The sequence below is a fragment of the Harpia harpyja genome, chromosome 16 (genome assembly GCF_026419915.1).
Source record: "Harpia harpyja isolate bHarHar1 chromosome 16, bHarHar1 primary haplotype, whole genome shotgun sequence".
NCBI lineage: Eukaryota > Metazoa > Chordata > Aves > Accipitriformes > Accipitridae > Harpia > Harpia harpyja.
In genome coordinates this window covers 19,498,130-19,511,200 of record NC_068955.1, presented here as the reverse complement: position 1 = coordinate 19,511,200, position 13,071 = coordinate 19,498,130, and positions in this window count along the sequence as shown.

The window sequence follows — 13,071 nt, the reverse complement described above, 5'->3', positions numbered from 1 at the left end:
AGCCATAGACACAAACTTCATCATCTGTGGGTTAAGACTAAATGTTTTTATACAGGATGTAGTTCAGATGAAATGGCCTTACGTGCTTTGTAGATTTTTGTCTAAGGTCGAAAAAGTGAATTAGAAAGGGAGAGAAAAAGGAGCTACGGAAATGTACATTTCTTTTAAGCAATCCTGAAACAAAGTCTATTTAGGGATCAGGGATAAATAATTAGAGTGAGCGGAGAAGAGGGTAGCTGGAAGGAATCCATGGACTTCTAAGTGATGCTGCCAACTTCCTTCTCAAAGCTGCTGCTCTTTCAGTTTAGTAGCTGAGTCAGATATTTGTTTAGATTTGTTTTGTGCTCCACAGCTGGACTCTAAGATCTGCTTCAGCAGTTCAGATGAAGATCACCTCGTCAAGCAAAGTAGAGGTTAAGGCTCTCATGATATCTCTGTCTGTCTCTGCTGCAGGTGTAATAGCAAAAAGAGAAGCATGGTCAACCAGATGTAGACATAGCCAGTAAGGCTGTCCAGGGACGACGCTTCTATACCATGCTTATTCGTGGCTATGGTTTTACTCCTTGGGGAACATTTCAGCCCTGGTAAGTCAGCGTATAAAGCAGACCTTGTAGAAGATGTAAACCATTTGGAGGGAAAAGTTCCAGTGCCTAAAAGGGCAAAGGAGGGATGTTCAGACTTGGCTTGCAAATCTGGTGCCCAGAGACAGTCTAGTGCTTTTTTCCATTTTCCTCTGAAGTATCGGAGACTGGCCACAACTGGGTGTACTATGCCTGTATGGTGAGCCACTGTCCAGGTTTCGTATGAGGATCTGGTTGGGTTAGACCCAGCTGCCCATTTTGGAGCCTGGAAGCATTCTTCACCAGGTTTCAGGTATTCTTCCCCATTTTCCTTTCCACAAAGTGGGGGTTATATGCCAAGATCACCTGGCTACCTCAATAACACCTTTCCCTGTCACTGCAGAGCCTCTGGGCACAGGTGACAGGTTGCCTCTTTTTTTGCCTACTACAGCACCCAACAGCTTAATCTTCTCCAAGATAAAACACCTAAGCACAGTTATTGGGATGAATACGTGTAATTTAATGATTCGTATTCAACAAGAAGCCAGGCAACATTCATGGGCCCCTTCTGGCTTCAAAGTCTGAATGCTCAGACAGTTTGTTTTCTCCATTTACAGCCATTTTCTCTTGAGAGACACACGAGGCTGCTTCCCGTAATTGTATGACAGCTGTAGTGTCCATCCCTTCTAAAAACTATTGGTTCTTCTTTTCAGTTTGACAAAGTTATGCATTTTTTCTGTCGGCCTAAGGGATTTCCTCAGACTAATATTCTACACCAAATCGCACACCTAACATGTAAATCAGGTTCTAGTAACTTTGGTGCTAGTTTTTACATTATCCTGGTTGGAGGAAAGTTGAGTGAAACTTTTGATATGTGGTTTTTGTTTTGCTTGGTTTTTTGTTTTTTGGTTTTTTTTTCCTTAGCAAGAAATAGTTACTTCCATATCTCAAGATGTATTCCTGTTGTATCTTCTGTCTCTTTTCTCATTAAGATCTCTATCTGCACAGCAATGCAATACACTCACCAAATAAATATGCCTGTAAAGGACAGAGGGCCATAGCTCTATGAAAGCAAGGGTGAATAGGAAAAAAGGTGAGGACCCTTACATCCTTTTCTGTGATGTGAAGAGATAGAAACCCTTCACGACAAAACACAGTTGCTCAGAGCTTTAGGAGAAGCAGATTGTTATTGAAACAAGACAAAACTAGAGGTATAAACACTAATATTTTAATTTTTTTAATTTTAAGGCAGTGAACATGGTAGAAGGAATAGCAGAGCCACTAGAAGCTCGTCAACTGCTTTGACTGACTTTGTGAACAAGTGGAAGAAATTGCTTCCATTTTTCAAAAGCGCTGTTCTTGATAGTATTACCCAAACTTGTCAGGTCTTAAATAAACCCCAAAGTTCTACCCCAGGAGAAAATCTATTTTGGAATTAGCATTTAATAAGGGAAAGTATGGTTTCTAATGTACTTACCTTTCCATTTTAATTACATTGCCATTCTAAGCATGCTGAAAGCTGGCAGAAAATATAATGTTGGTGCAGTATGTGCGAGTGGTATCAAACCCAAGTTACTTAGTATTCAGTCAGCCAAGACAATACAGATCAGTCATGCACGAGTGTTTGTATTCTTGTTTACAATGGCAATATCACGATGCCTATAGTTTGGTTCTGATGTTTCTAGATGCTTGCCAGTGTGTGTTTTCTTTAACAAATAGGTTGTTTTTTGAAGCTGTGTGCAAACGAAGGCTTTGGGCGTGTACTCTGCAAGTCAAGGCAAAGAGGGAAGAAATTTCTGAGAAAGAAATATCCGAGGATAACTTATGACTGTTTCCATGCCATTATAGATTTTGGGGGGCTTTAATTTTGCAGATTATTTTCTAGTGGTCTGGTTTTCCAGTACAAATATGGACACGAGCACCACGTGGGCCCAGGGAAGGTTATGAATTTTGCCCAGTCCTCTGCTCTGAGCTGATGGCAAGTAAAAAAGCACCATCTTGTGGCCAGTGAATAAGCACAGCGAGGGCATACGGGGGTCCCTCTCGGTGAGGTACTTACCCAGCTGCTCCTGCTTTTGTCTCAGCTTCCAGCTGGACATGGGGTGGGTGAGCAGGGACACCCACTTGGGCTGGTGCCATGAGGCAAACTCACCTGCTCGCCTCCTGGAGTGGGCTGCAGGGATGGGGACTTGCAGGAGGGTGGTGTGGGCTCCTCGGGGTGTCACTGGCCCCCAGGGCCACCGTGCAGGGCTGTGGCACCCCACGGGCTATCAGGCAGGTGTGCGCCAGCTGCTGTGGGGACCAGGTGATGGATAACAGAGGAGCTAATACCAACACGTGTCCCCATGGCCCTTTGCAGCTGCCAAAAGAGAGATGCGGGAGCTGTTAGGCTGTGCGCTTTTTGCCACGGGGCAGGTGGGCTCCTGCTCCTAGATCCGACTGAGTTTTTGGTTCAGGATCATGCACCAGGACATCACTGCATGTATTGATAGAGCATCATTTTGAAATAACCCCAGTGGACTTTCACTGTGGCTCTTTCCAGATATTTAGATCCCTTTTTTCTCCTTCTGTTAGTGGAATTTAATTCATCTTCCTGAAAGCTTCCATCATCTGCAGCATGAGAAAGGAGCAGAGCTAATGCTATTGCTTCTGACACCGAACACTGCCAAAAGCAACTTATAGCAGGCAGTTGTAAATTTTGGTATTGGTTATCTAATCTGGCATTGTCATGTCTAATTAGCAGATTGAACATTTCTACAAGGTGAAGAGTTTAAAACATGCTGGAGAATTTCTGTCTGTGCATTTTTCTAGACTGAACTATTTCAGAACAGAATACCTGTTAGAGACGAACTGGGCATTTCAAGCCTGATTTCACCCGTGTTGAGCACTGGCAACTTCCTTCCAAGCTGGTCGTGCTCACTGCTTCCGACAATCAGGTGAAGCCTGCCCTGGCTGCTGGAAGGGGTCCACATGGTGCATACATCTGCTGCCTCTTTACTATTCTAAAAGGCATCACATCCTTCCCCTGTTCTGCACAGTATTGTCCTCTACTTTGGATGCTCCTTATGCCTTTTAAAGTTCTCTTCTGCAGAAAATGTCCAAGGAGTATTAGTACCTTCTTTTTTTTTTCCAGAGAGTAAATAATTCCCATTTCTTAATTATGCCAAACATTGCCATACCTTCTCTAGGAGATTTCCGATCCATCCTTGGAGTAATGAGAATCATTGCAACATTTTCTCTTTTCTTTCTCTTCTTGGCTTTATCACAATTCTTGTTTGCACCAATTACTCTTTTGGCTGGGGCTGAGGTGTGATCCCAGCTAACTGGCTAGTGTCACCTTCACAAAAGCAAATGTTGCCTTTAAAAGTCTGAATGTGTACCTCTGGGCAGGCTTTTTTTCCTGCCTAATGTGTGAGAAAATACTCATAGGTCCCACTTGGTACTTCATGACTCTCATATTTGCTGTCCACAAAAGTTTATTACGCTCTTGCTGGTTTGGCTTTTCTATTTACTTCTGGTGTTGTGTCACATTTCTTCTTCTTTTCAATGGCTTTTCCTAATAGCATCTTGTCACATTGGCACAGGAGGCAATTTGACATTGTATTCATCTATTCAGTGTCCAAGAAGTACAGTGTATATCGTATATGCAAGAAATCAATTTGATTTTCCAGTTGCTCTTTGAGAGTCTGCAAGCCAGTCTTCTCTGAGGAGACTACATGGCGAGGAGTGCGGTCTTCTGCAGGTGACGGTCATATAGGGTAGACGTAGGTGTAACGGTCCTGAGTAACCCCTGCCAAGGTTGTCTTGAGTAACTGTTCCCAAGATTGCCAGCAAACATAAGCGCTTGAAACGCCAGGAGCTACGCTTTAGAAAGGAAATTGCCTCGGGATGAAGCAAAGGAGAGGAAGCAATGAAGGCTTTAAACGCTAAACAATTTGTGTAATTACGAAGTGCTGGATGCAGTACGGAGCGGTGTTTGTGAGCTGCCTGCCAGACACCCCAGGCATTTCCCTGAGAGACCACAGTTCCCATTAGAGCATAGGAAGGTGGAGAGTACGGTCAGATTCGTGGTTTTGGTGCGTTGCCTTGTTTTTCTTAACATGGTGTTTTGTCTCCTTCAGCGCTAGCCAAGTGTTGCTGGTGATCTCCTCCTGTCTGCGAGTCCCCTCTCTCAGCCGGGTCAGAAAGGCTGGACGTCCCCGGTGCTAGGGGCTGGCAGGCTGGTTTAGGGCAGGTTGCTCTAGGGCTGGCAGGTGCCACGAGGGCAGGCTGTACCCCAGCCCCTCCACGGCCAAGGGAGGGCGATCGGTGCCTTCTGCTCCTCCAGGCTGGAGGCCCAGCCTTGTCCCATGGCCGAGGTGGTTCCTCTTGGCCGCCGGGAGAGAGGGGTGTAAAGGCTGCTCCGTACTGCATGGCCTGGCGTGTCTCCTGAGGTGCCAGCGCTGTCATGGCAGGAGGAGGAGTGTAGCTCCGTGCTGCTTAGCTGCCTCTCACCAGCTCCCGTCCCCCCGCGGCAGCCGTGGCCCAGGGTCCTGGGCACGCTGGAGGGTGCCTCCTCCTCCTCCTCCTCCTCCTCCTCCTCTCCCAGGGCTGACGGAAACAGCCCATGGACCCCGATTGCCCCCATCCTGGTAGGTCCCACTGACTGTATTTGTTGCGCCATCAGCTGTCTTCCTGTACAGCTTTGCTGCAGGTTGGAAGTCATGGTCATAAGGAACACTTCTCTTTTGCTGCTTAGAAAACTAGATATTTTGCCTACTTTCTGTTTGCTCCCTCTCAGGCCATTTCTGCTCCATGAAAGAACTTCATCCTGTGGCTGTTTGGAGTCTTTATAGCTTCTTTGTAGCTTTGAAAACACTTTGACAGTCCAAATCAATTATGTCAGCCACGTTATTTTGCCCATTATTCTACTGACATGCTTGAAAGACTGTTCCAGGTCTCCACTGGCTCTTGTGGAGGGAGCCAATTATTCTAATTAGCGCATGTTCCTAAAATAGTTACATAGATAGTTTATAATTCCATTTTTAGCTCATGATATAACCATGTTTTTATATTGAACAACATCACAGTTATTATTACTAGTGGCTAGGAATGGCCTGTTACCACAAATGAATCCCAAGCAAGTGTATCGTGGGGAAGGATGACAGTACCAGTGTGGTGACTTTCATGTGGACCGGCACATTTTTATCTATGGAAGAGTCTCGGTAGCTTAAAGGTGCTTTTTAGCATGTCAGTCCTCCTACAGAGGCTTAAGAAGACAATGCTGCTGGTGACATTTTTGAGTGTGTGTATATTTTCCAAGCAGGTTTTTACTCTTAGTTAGCGCAGTCCTTTCCTCCTAGGCTGGAAAATTCTTCTTTATCATTCTATAGTTAAAGATACTATATAAGTGTTAAATTAGTTATTAAAATGAATATTGATTTGTGTTCTGAATGTAACAGAAGAAGAGAATTAAGTGGAAAAAGGAAATAGATCTGACCTTCAAATGCTGGAGTTGCAGAGTTTGAATTAAAACTGTCTTAGTTTTCATTTGAAAGACTTAAAGATAAGCAGATCAGAGACCAAGCCATTTGAAATATTTTATGTATATTGACAGTGGAGTCAAAGAATTTTTCATAAACTTTATGCATTGGCTATTTCTAGTTCAAGCATATTCCTGGGAAGGTTACACACTTCAATGTAAAAAGTTTTGTTTGCTTTATGTGAAGCTGCCTTTTGCTTCTCTTTCCTAACTCAGGTTCTCAGAAGAGACAAAATGTATTGTACATTTTTTCCACTAGACAGTGGCAGAGCTATGTGTTATCTTGCTCCTTGGGTGTCGAAGCACTGGTTTTATAACTGTGTATTTTAAAACCACATGTATTTAGTATTTAACTGAAACATCTTTGTCACTGAAGCTCTTGATATTTCAGTCAATCAAGTGACTTTTCAGAAAGATGATGGAATACCACCTTATAATATCAACATCTATAGCTGCAGCACTGGTAACTAAAAGCCTTGGCACTGTGTCCCGTCTCTTGGTAGCACAGGTTGCCAGTGTCCCACTCACAGAAAGAAGAACAGCCCAGATGATAGCCTCAGGATCCCTGAGACCTTTCTCTCACTGTAATCACCAGTATTTCCCCTCACCAAAAGTTTTATTGCTTATCTGGCTATTCCTTTCAACATTTGCAGAACCTATGCTTTATAGGCTGCCACTGGTGCCACTCTAATGATATGGCAGGTGGGATTTGAGGTAAAGCCCCCACTTTTACAAATGTTAGTAATTCGGCAGGTGAAAAGCACTCCTAGTTCAGGAGCTCTTGCTGATATGTCAAGATAAAAGTTAACCTGAGTTGTCTCTCACAGCCAGCCAGCTTTAGCTGTCATGGCCCATCAGCCCTCCTAAACTGTGCAAGAAACCCCCTTTCTCCTGCAGGCTGCAGGATCTCTACCTATGGACACCAGGCTTATCTTTTTTTTATGGGCACATTTCCCCCCTGCCAGGTTTTACTCTCTAATCAGAAATTCAACCTGATGGGGCTTCACAAAGTACAGCTGCCAGCATACTGACTAGAAAATAAAGGTGCTTTTTGCTGTATACCATTTAATGACCTTATTTAACTTTGTAATTAAGTCAGACTAAGAAGTAATATCCCATATGTCTCACAACTCACTTTTTTTCCTCAAGATCAGTATATCCAATTCCTGGAATTCAGGTGGCATTTCTCAGGTGAGCTGAAGCTTCTTTACATCACTCATGGAGGACCCTAAATCGATATAATTATAATGTGTACCTATAGGGCCTGTTTATATTGCCACAGAAGTATGAAGTGCCTTTAATGTAAATGAGAATCTAGACTAACATTTTCATGTCTTCGTTTCAGTCTCAGGTAAAAATTATACCTGGGAAGAAGAGAGGGGAAGGCATTTCACTTTCCGTCTTAGTAAGTTTTTAGTGACTGCTTAGAAATTAAAACTACGTAAATGTGCTCAAGAGAGTGATTGGTAAATACATCTTCTAAAAGCTAGAGGGCATAGGAGACACAGAAAGTCTCCGGTATATCTCGGTTATCAAGAGGTCTGAGTGAGTCATTTAACTTTCTGTTGCTTTTGCATGAAATGGCACTTGCTGCTCAAGTTCAAACTGCTTTTCTTCTCTTTCTGAAAAGAAGTGACTGAAAAGCACAAACATCTTCCGGGATTTTTATCAGTTTTGCAGATAGTCTAAAGGAAAATCTATCATTTGTAGAGCTATTGATCTAAATGAAGATGTTAATATATGCTTCCCATTTTTAATCCAGAATAGTTTAGTATTAAGTTTATGTTCTGCAAGAGCTCCTATTATTAACTATTAAAATAGAGAGCTACTAATAATTCTTTTAATGGAAAAAGTGAAAGGTGTGTTCATGGGCATAAGAACATTGCTATCAAGTGGAATAACCGTAGACTTCAGAGTTTCACTTGTCTAGCCAGTCTGGTCGAAATATTTTGTAACTTTACTTTGCCCCTACACAGTATTTCTGTGATAGTGAAATCCTGCTGTGTTTTATGTTATGGTCCACGTGTTTACTAGTATAATACCTGTGTGAGAGGGATACTGGCAGACTTTGTGGTATAGACCAAGCCTTATTTTGTTTGCATTTTGAGAATAGAGTTCACAGGGCTTACCCTAAATGTGTGAGAGGAACAGAGCATCCTGAGCTGCTCTTTGGAAGACCTCCCCAAATTCCAGTGTGTTTTGTTTTCATTTCAAAGTAATCCGATGAGAGAACTGAACTTTGCCACAGTCTGTAAAGGAGACAAGATGTACATATCCATTTGTTTATGCTGAGTTTCTCAGGTCAGTTGACTTTCTCTCTCAAACAGAAAATCAAAGGTACCGTGAGTCTGTAGGGCTCCAGCATCAAAGAAAAGATTCCCTCCAGCCTTTGGGAACTGCTACATTTTCTACAGGTTTTATGCCTGAAGCCAGATGGGTGCTGAACCATGGGATGATATTCCAGTAAACAAAACAGGACTGGTGGAGTAATGAAATGCCTCTGAATTATTCATTGGGTCCTGAATGAGGCAGAGAGAGTTATTATAAACACCCCTGAGGAGGAGAGCAGCATACGTACAGCACAGCCCTGCCCGTGCGGTACACCTGGCCTGTTTTCCCAGGTAGGCATCTGCAGAAATGAATACCTTGTATAAATGAATTGGAACAACTGTGTTTGGTAGCTGTCCATTAATCATCTAGAAATAGTCCCTCTAATTCCAAAAAACCAGTTAAGTGCGTGCTCCAGTGCCATGGACATAAAATTAAAAGTACGTTCAAGTGCTTTGCTGAAAAGCAATGGACTTCTACACATCTTTAAAGAGAAGCACATCTTCAGGCTTGCTGGCTCAAATCTGATGATGCCTCCTAATAAATGTGACAGATAAATGCAGGAACACAGAATACATCAACACAGAGCTGGTTCCAAAAACCGGTGTGTACCAATAATGTAATTTTAGCCCATGAAGCATTTTCCCAGCTGGCATTTGGAAGCTGAGGAACTGTACAGCCTCATCAAAAAGGTAGGTATCTCGAGGTATGGTTGTCCTACTGCTGTCACGGTTTACTAATGGTCAGTGATGTGTTAATGTGCTGAGTGGAGAAGTTAAAGGAGGATGTCCAGCACAGGCAGAGAAGCTGGGGTGGAGAAAGTTATAATCGTGAGGCCAACTGTGTCTATAAAACTGAACTCACCTTTCAAATAAAAAATATGTGGAGGTTTATTTTTGAATGGTGCTGGGAGGGAGTTTCTGCTGAAGCCTACTGATAGTGGTGGTGAGTGAATCAGTGTTTCAATCTACAGCCCTGGAGGAAAGATTATGGGGCAGGGGAAGAAACCCCTGTATAGAATTAATTGGAAATCAAACTCTCCCATCTTCCTGAAAGAAAATTTCTTCTTTGAAACCCCATTACAAACTTCAGTGGAAGCAATAAAACATTCAAAATTACTGCATAATATTCTGATTGCTGGTATCCACTCATGGCAGAGAAGCACTGGTAGGGACAATCATGCTGTCATTTCAGATTTGTGCTGGGCTTGAATGTGGTAGTGATGAGTGCTATAAGAACATCCAAGAGCAAAATAGTGGGTGATACCACACCCGTGAGAAACACACGGTGCCATGAGAGCTGAGAAGTTATAAACTACTGTTCATTGAGTGCCATCTGTACTGTGTACTCAATGAGGCAGAATCCTGTAGACTAAATAGAATATAAGTATATAAGACAGAGCAGCATTTTGAATTGTGTAATAATGAGTCAAGGAAAAGCTGGAGTACTCAAGCTTCCCCGCATGTGACTTTGTATCTTAAATAATACCTTTTTAGCACTGTATTAATATAAAATTCAAGTATATAGTAATATGCAGATTAATTTTACTCAGCTGATATCCCATTTTAGATGTCTGGCTTCCTTCTTATGGTGGTTACTGCTAAGAGCAGTCGTACTACACAAAATTCCCCGAGAACAAGGTATAGATGTTGCTTCACCATCAAATGTCACAGAATATTTGATTTTTTAATCCTCCAATGTTTTTGAAAAATATCACTTACATTTTATTACAATGTTTTTCCTGTTCATTAAAGGGAAAGTACAACTTATTAGGATGCCTTGCAATCCTAGAGTAAAGTTTAACAAAATAATCTGATACTTTGTTGTAAGAAGACAAAGGGTTATTTGCTATGATACTGGATATCTAAGCATATGGCTATCAGAGTATGTGACTCTTTGCTTAAAGGCATTTTTCTTCCAGATATTAATTTGCAGAAGACTGGTACATGGTTAGTCCTAAAAATGCAGGTTTTGACTGAATACATTATTAACTTCATGCGGTAGAAGACTGCTGTCTTTGCATTTTCTATAGGAGAGGCACATACCACCTTTGCTAGCTCTGTTTGGTGAGACCATGTTGCTAGGCAGAGACAAGGAAAAGTTCTAGTGTTGTTTCTTTGAAATTATACATATTTATACCTTGCCACTGTCACAGGTCTCCTCCCTCCTGCCTGATGACTGGAGCTATCTACAGTACTGGGGTTTGGTACTTTATTCTCTGAGCTTGACTTCTAAAAGATCATAATTTATAGGGAGCTTCACTGGGAAACCATTTATTCTAAAATGTTATGTACTTGTGACTTCTCCTGCATGACAGGCTTGTAATTTTTGACTTGATTTTTTGTGATATGTCTATAGAGCTGAAATAGGATGATGGTTAGTTACTGCTTCTCTGAACTTTTGACACTTGCTGGCTGTTTTCTGTGTGTTATTCCCTATCCAGTCCGGATGTTTCTGCACATGAGCCGCCCAGCCATTCAGCTTGTCTTTTTGGATGGCAAGGCCTTAATTTTGTCTTCTGATGGAAGACATCTGAATGTGGGCACTACCCGGTTTTTGTGGAAGGACTCCAGTGGCTCTGGCATTTTTGCATGATTGGATGTGGTTACTGAGAGCCACGATGTTCAACTGCTGCATTAAAACTGACCTTGGTAGAGGTTATGTAGCGTTTTTCCAGGCTGCTTTGGGTGCACTGTTAGGTGTTCCCAAGGGACTGTAACTTAAACTCATGGAAACCTCACACGAGTGGCCCTTGAGATTACTGGCACTCCTCTCAGCTTGACTGATGCTGCCTGCAGCCTGTGCTCCCAAGGGGCTTTGAAGTTTTAAGCCCAAATTTGGATCCACTCCTCCCTTGAGACATATGTTGAGAGGATTATACTCTGCTTAAGTCTGACTGGTAACATTTCCAAAAAAGATGTTAAAAACTGGTTGCTTACTCCTCAGGCCAGGTTTCCAAACAAGCTCTGCACCCAGCAGGTCTTACTAGGATGAGGGAGCCAGGCTGAGTGCTGCGACCGTAAGCAAGACAAAATGGGAAGATTTTTCAGCAAAGCTGACTTTGGGCTATCCCAGCAAAACCCTTGTTAAACTCCTTGTTTTGGGCCACAGCGCTTGTACGGGTGGGAAGAGCATGCAGAGACCTGGCCTTCTCCTCAGGGCTGTTGGAGTAGGTCAGGCTGGCTCAGAAATGACAAGCTGGGTTTCCTCTAACAGCGGTGGCTTTCTCCAGTGCTTGTACAACACATTTTACATTATTAAATTGCTGGAATAAATACATGAAGAAGGCAGAGAAGGCGGCGGAAAAGGAGAAAGGAAGCTCATGTTTTCTGGTCAGAAGATTAAGAGCAAACTAAAGTGGCAATCGTGCAAGGACTTTGGTGTGTGCCTTACTGCAGGCACCGCCAATAGTCCCATTACTGGGGGGGCAAGACTAAGCAGGGATTGAGAATGCACATAAGTGAGAATATATAAAAAGTAAAATAGGAAGAGATCAACGGGAAAGGGCTAAAATGCAAACCTTAAATTCAAAGAGGGAAGATTGTTCTGCTTCTTCCCCCTTCCAAGTTTTTGGGAGGCCAGTTCTGACTATAAGCTGTACGGAGCAAGGAATGTGTCCTAATCTTAAGAGAATTTGGGATGCTATTTAATTTGCATTGGATGAAATGAGAAAGAGAAAAAAGGAAATCCAGGCTCAGCAGAAAGGCTGGTTTTTGTTGTGTGAATGCAGCTGCAGGACGCAACCACATCCGGTAGCCAGGAAGGAAAAAAAGCATGTTGGTGGTACCATTAGGAGTGCTAAGGAGTGCTGGTATCAGTGCCAGTGCATACTGACCAGTCTGAACGCTTACAATGAGAACAATTAATACCAGATTCCTGAGAAGGTGGTGGAATTTGCCAAGCATCCAAAAAACAACCAGACCATTTTCAGGTCCTGATTATTTCCTAATGAACTGCTTGACCCCAAGGGCCTATAGCAGCCATGAAAGTCTGCCTTTGCAAAGCCTCTTAGAATAGTTCCATTCAAATACAGACATAATTACACCTCTCCTCACAATATTACATTTCAAATATACTCCCAGTAATCAGAATCACTGCAGTATGTGAGGAGTGAAGAGCTCCTTTATCCTTACAGCAGAAAGCATCTGAACTGTTACGAGCTAAAGGTTTATAATGGGAAAGGCTAATAGAAAAGGCTTTGAGGCACCATCACAGTCACAAAAAAGGCATGAGCAAATCTGCGTCTGGGAGCGAGTGACAATGCTGTCCCTTTACTAGAAAATACTCAAATGGAGAGTAAGTGAGAGAGAACAAGGATCCCCTGCATACCCCACAGAAAATCACAGCTACGGAAAAGTTGTTGTATGTTTCAGTTTGTTCCCATAGTTTTAATCTTCTAACTTGCTCTAATTATTCCTATTCAAGGCTGATTTATGTTTGGCAACTTTAAATTAAAAAAAAGTTCCCACTAACAGAACAATGCTCATGCTTGCAGGCAGGACGAGGGGAATACCACATGTTCAGATGAAATGTGAACCAGTCATTTGGCCAAATTTTCCATTAAAATATCTCTGCTACTGGCTATGCCTAGTGATTTTTCCTTATTTGCAGTGGGCTCTCGGTTTTCTGTCTCCCCTTGAAGAGCAGAAAAGTTGACCTCAT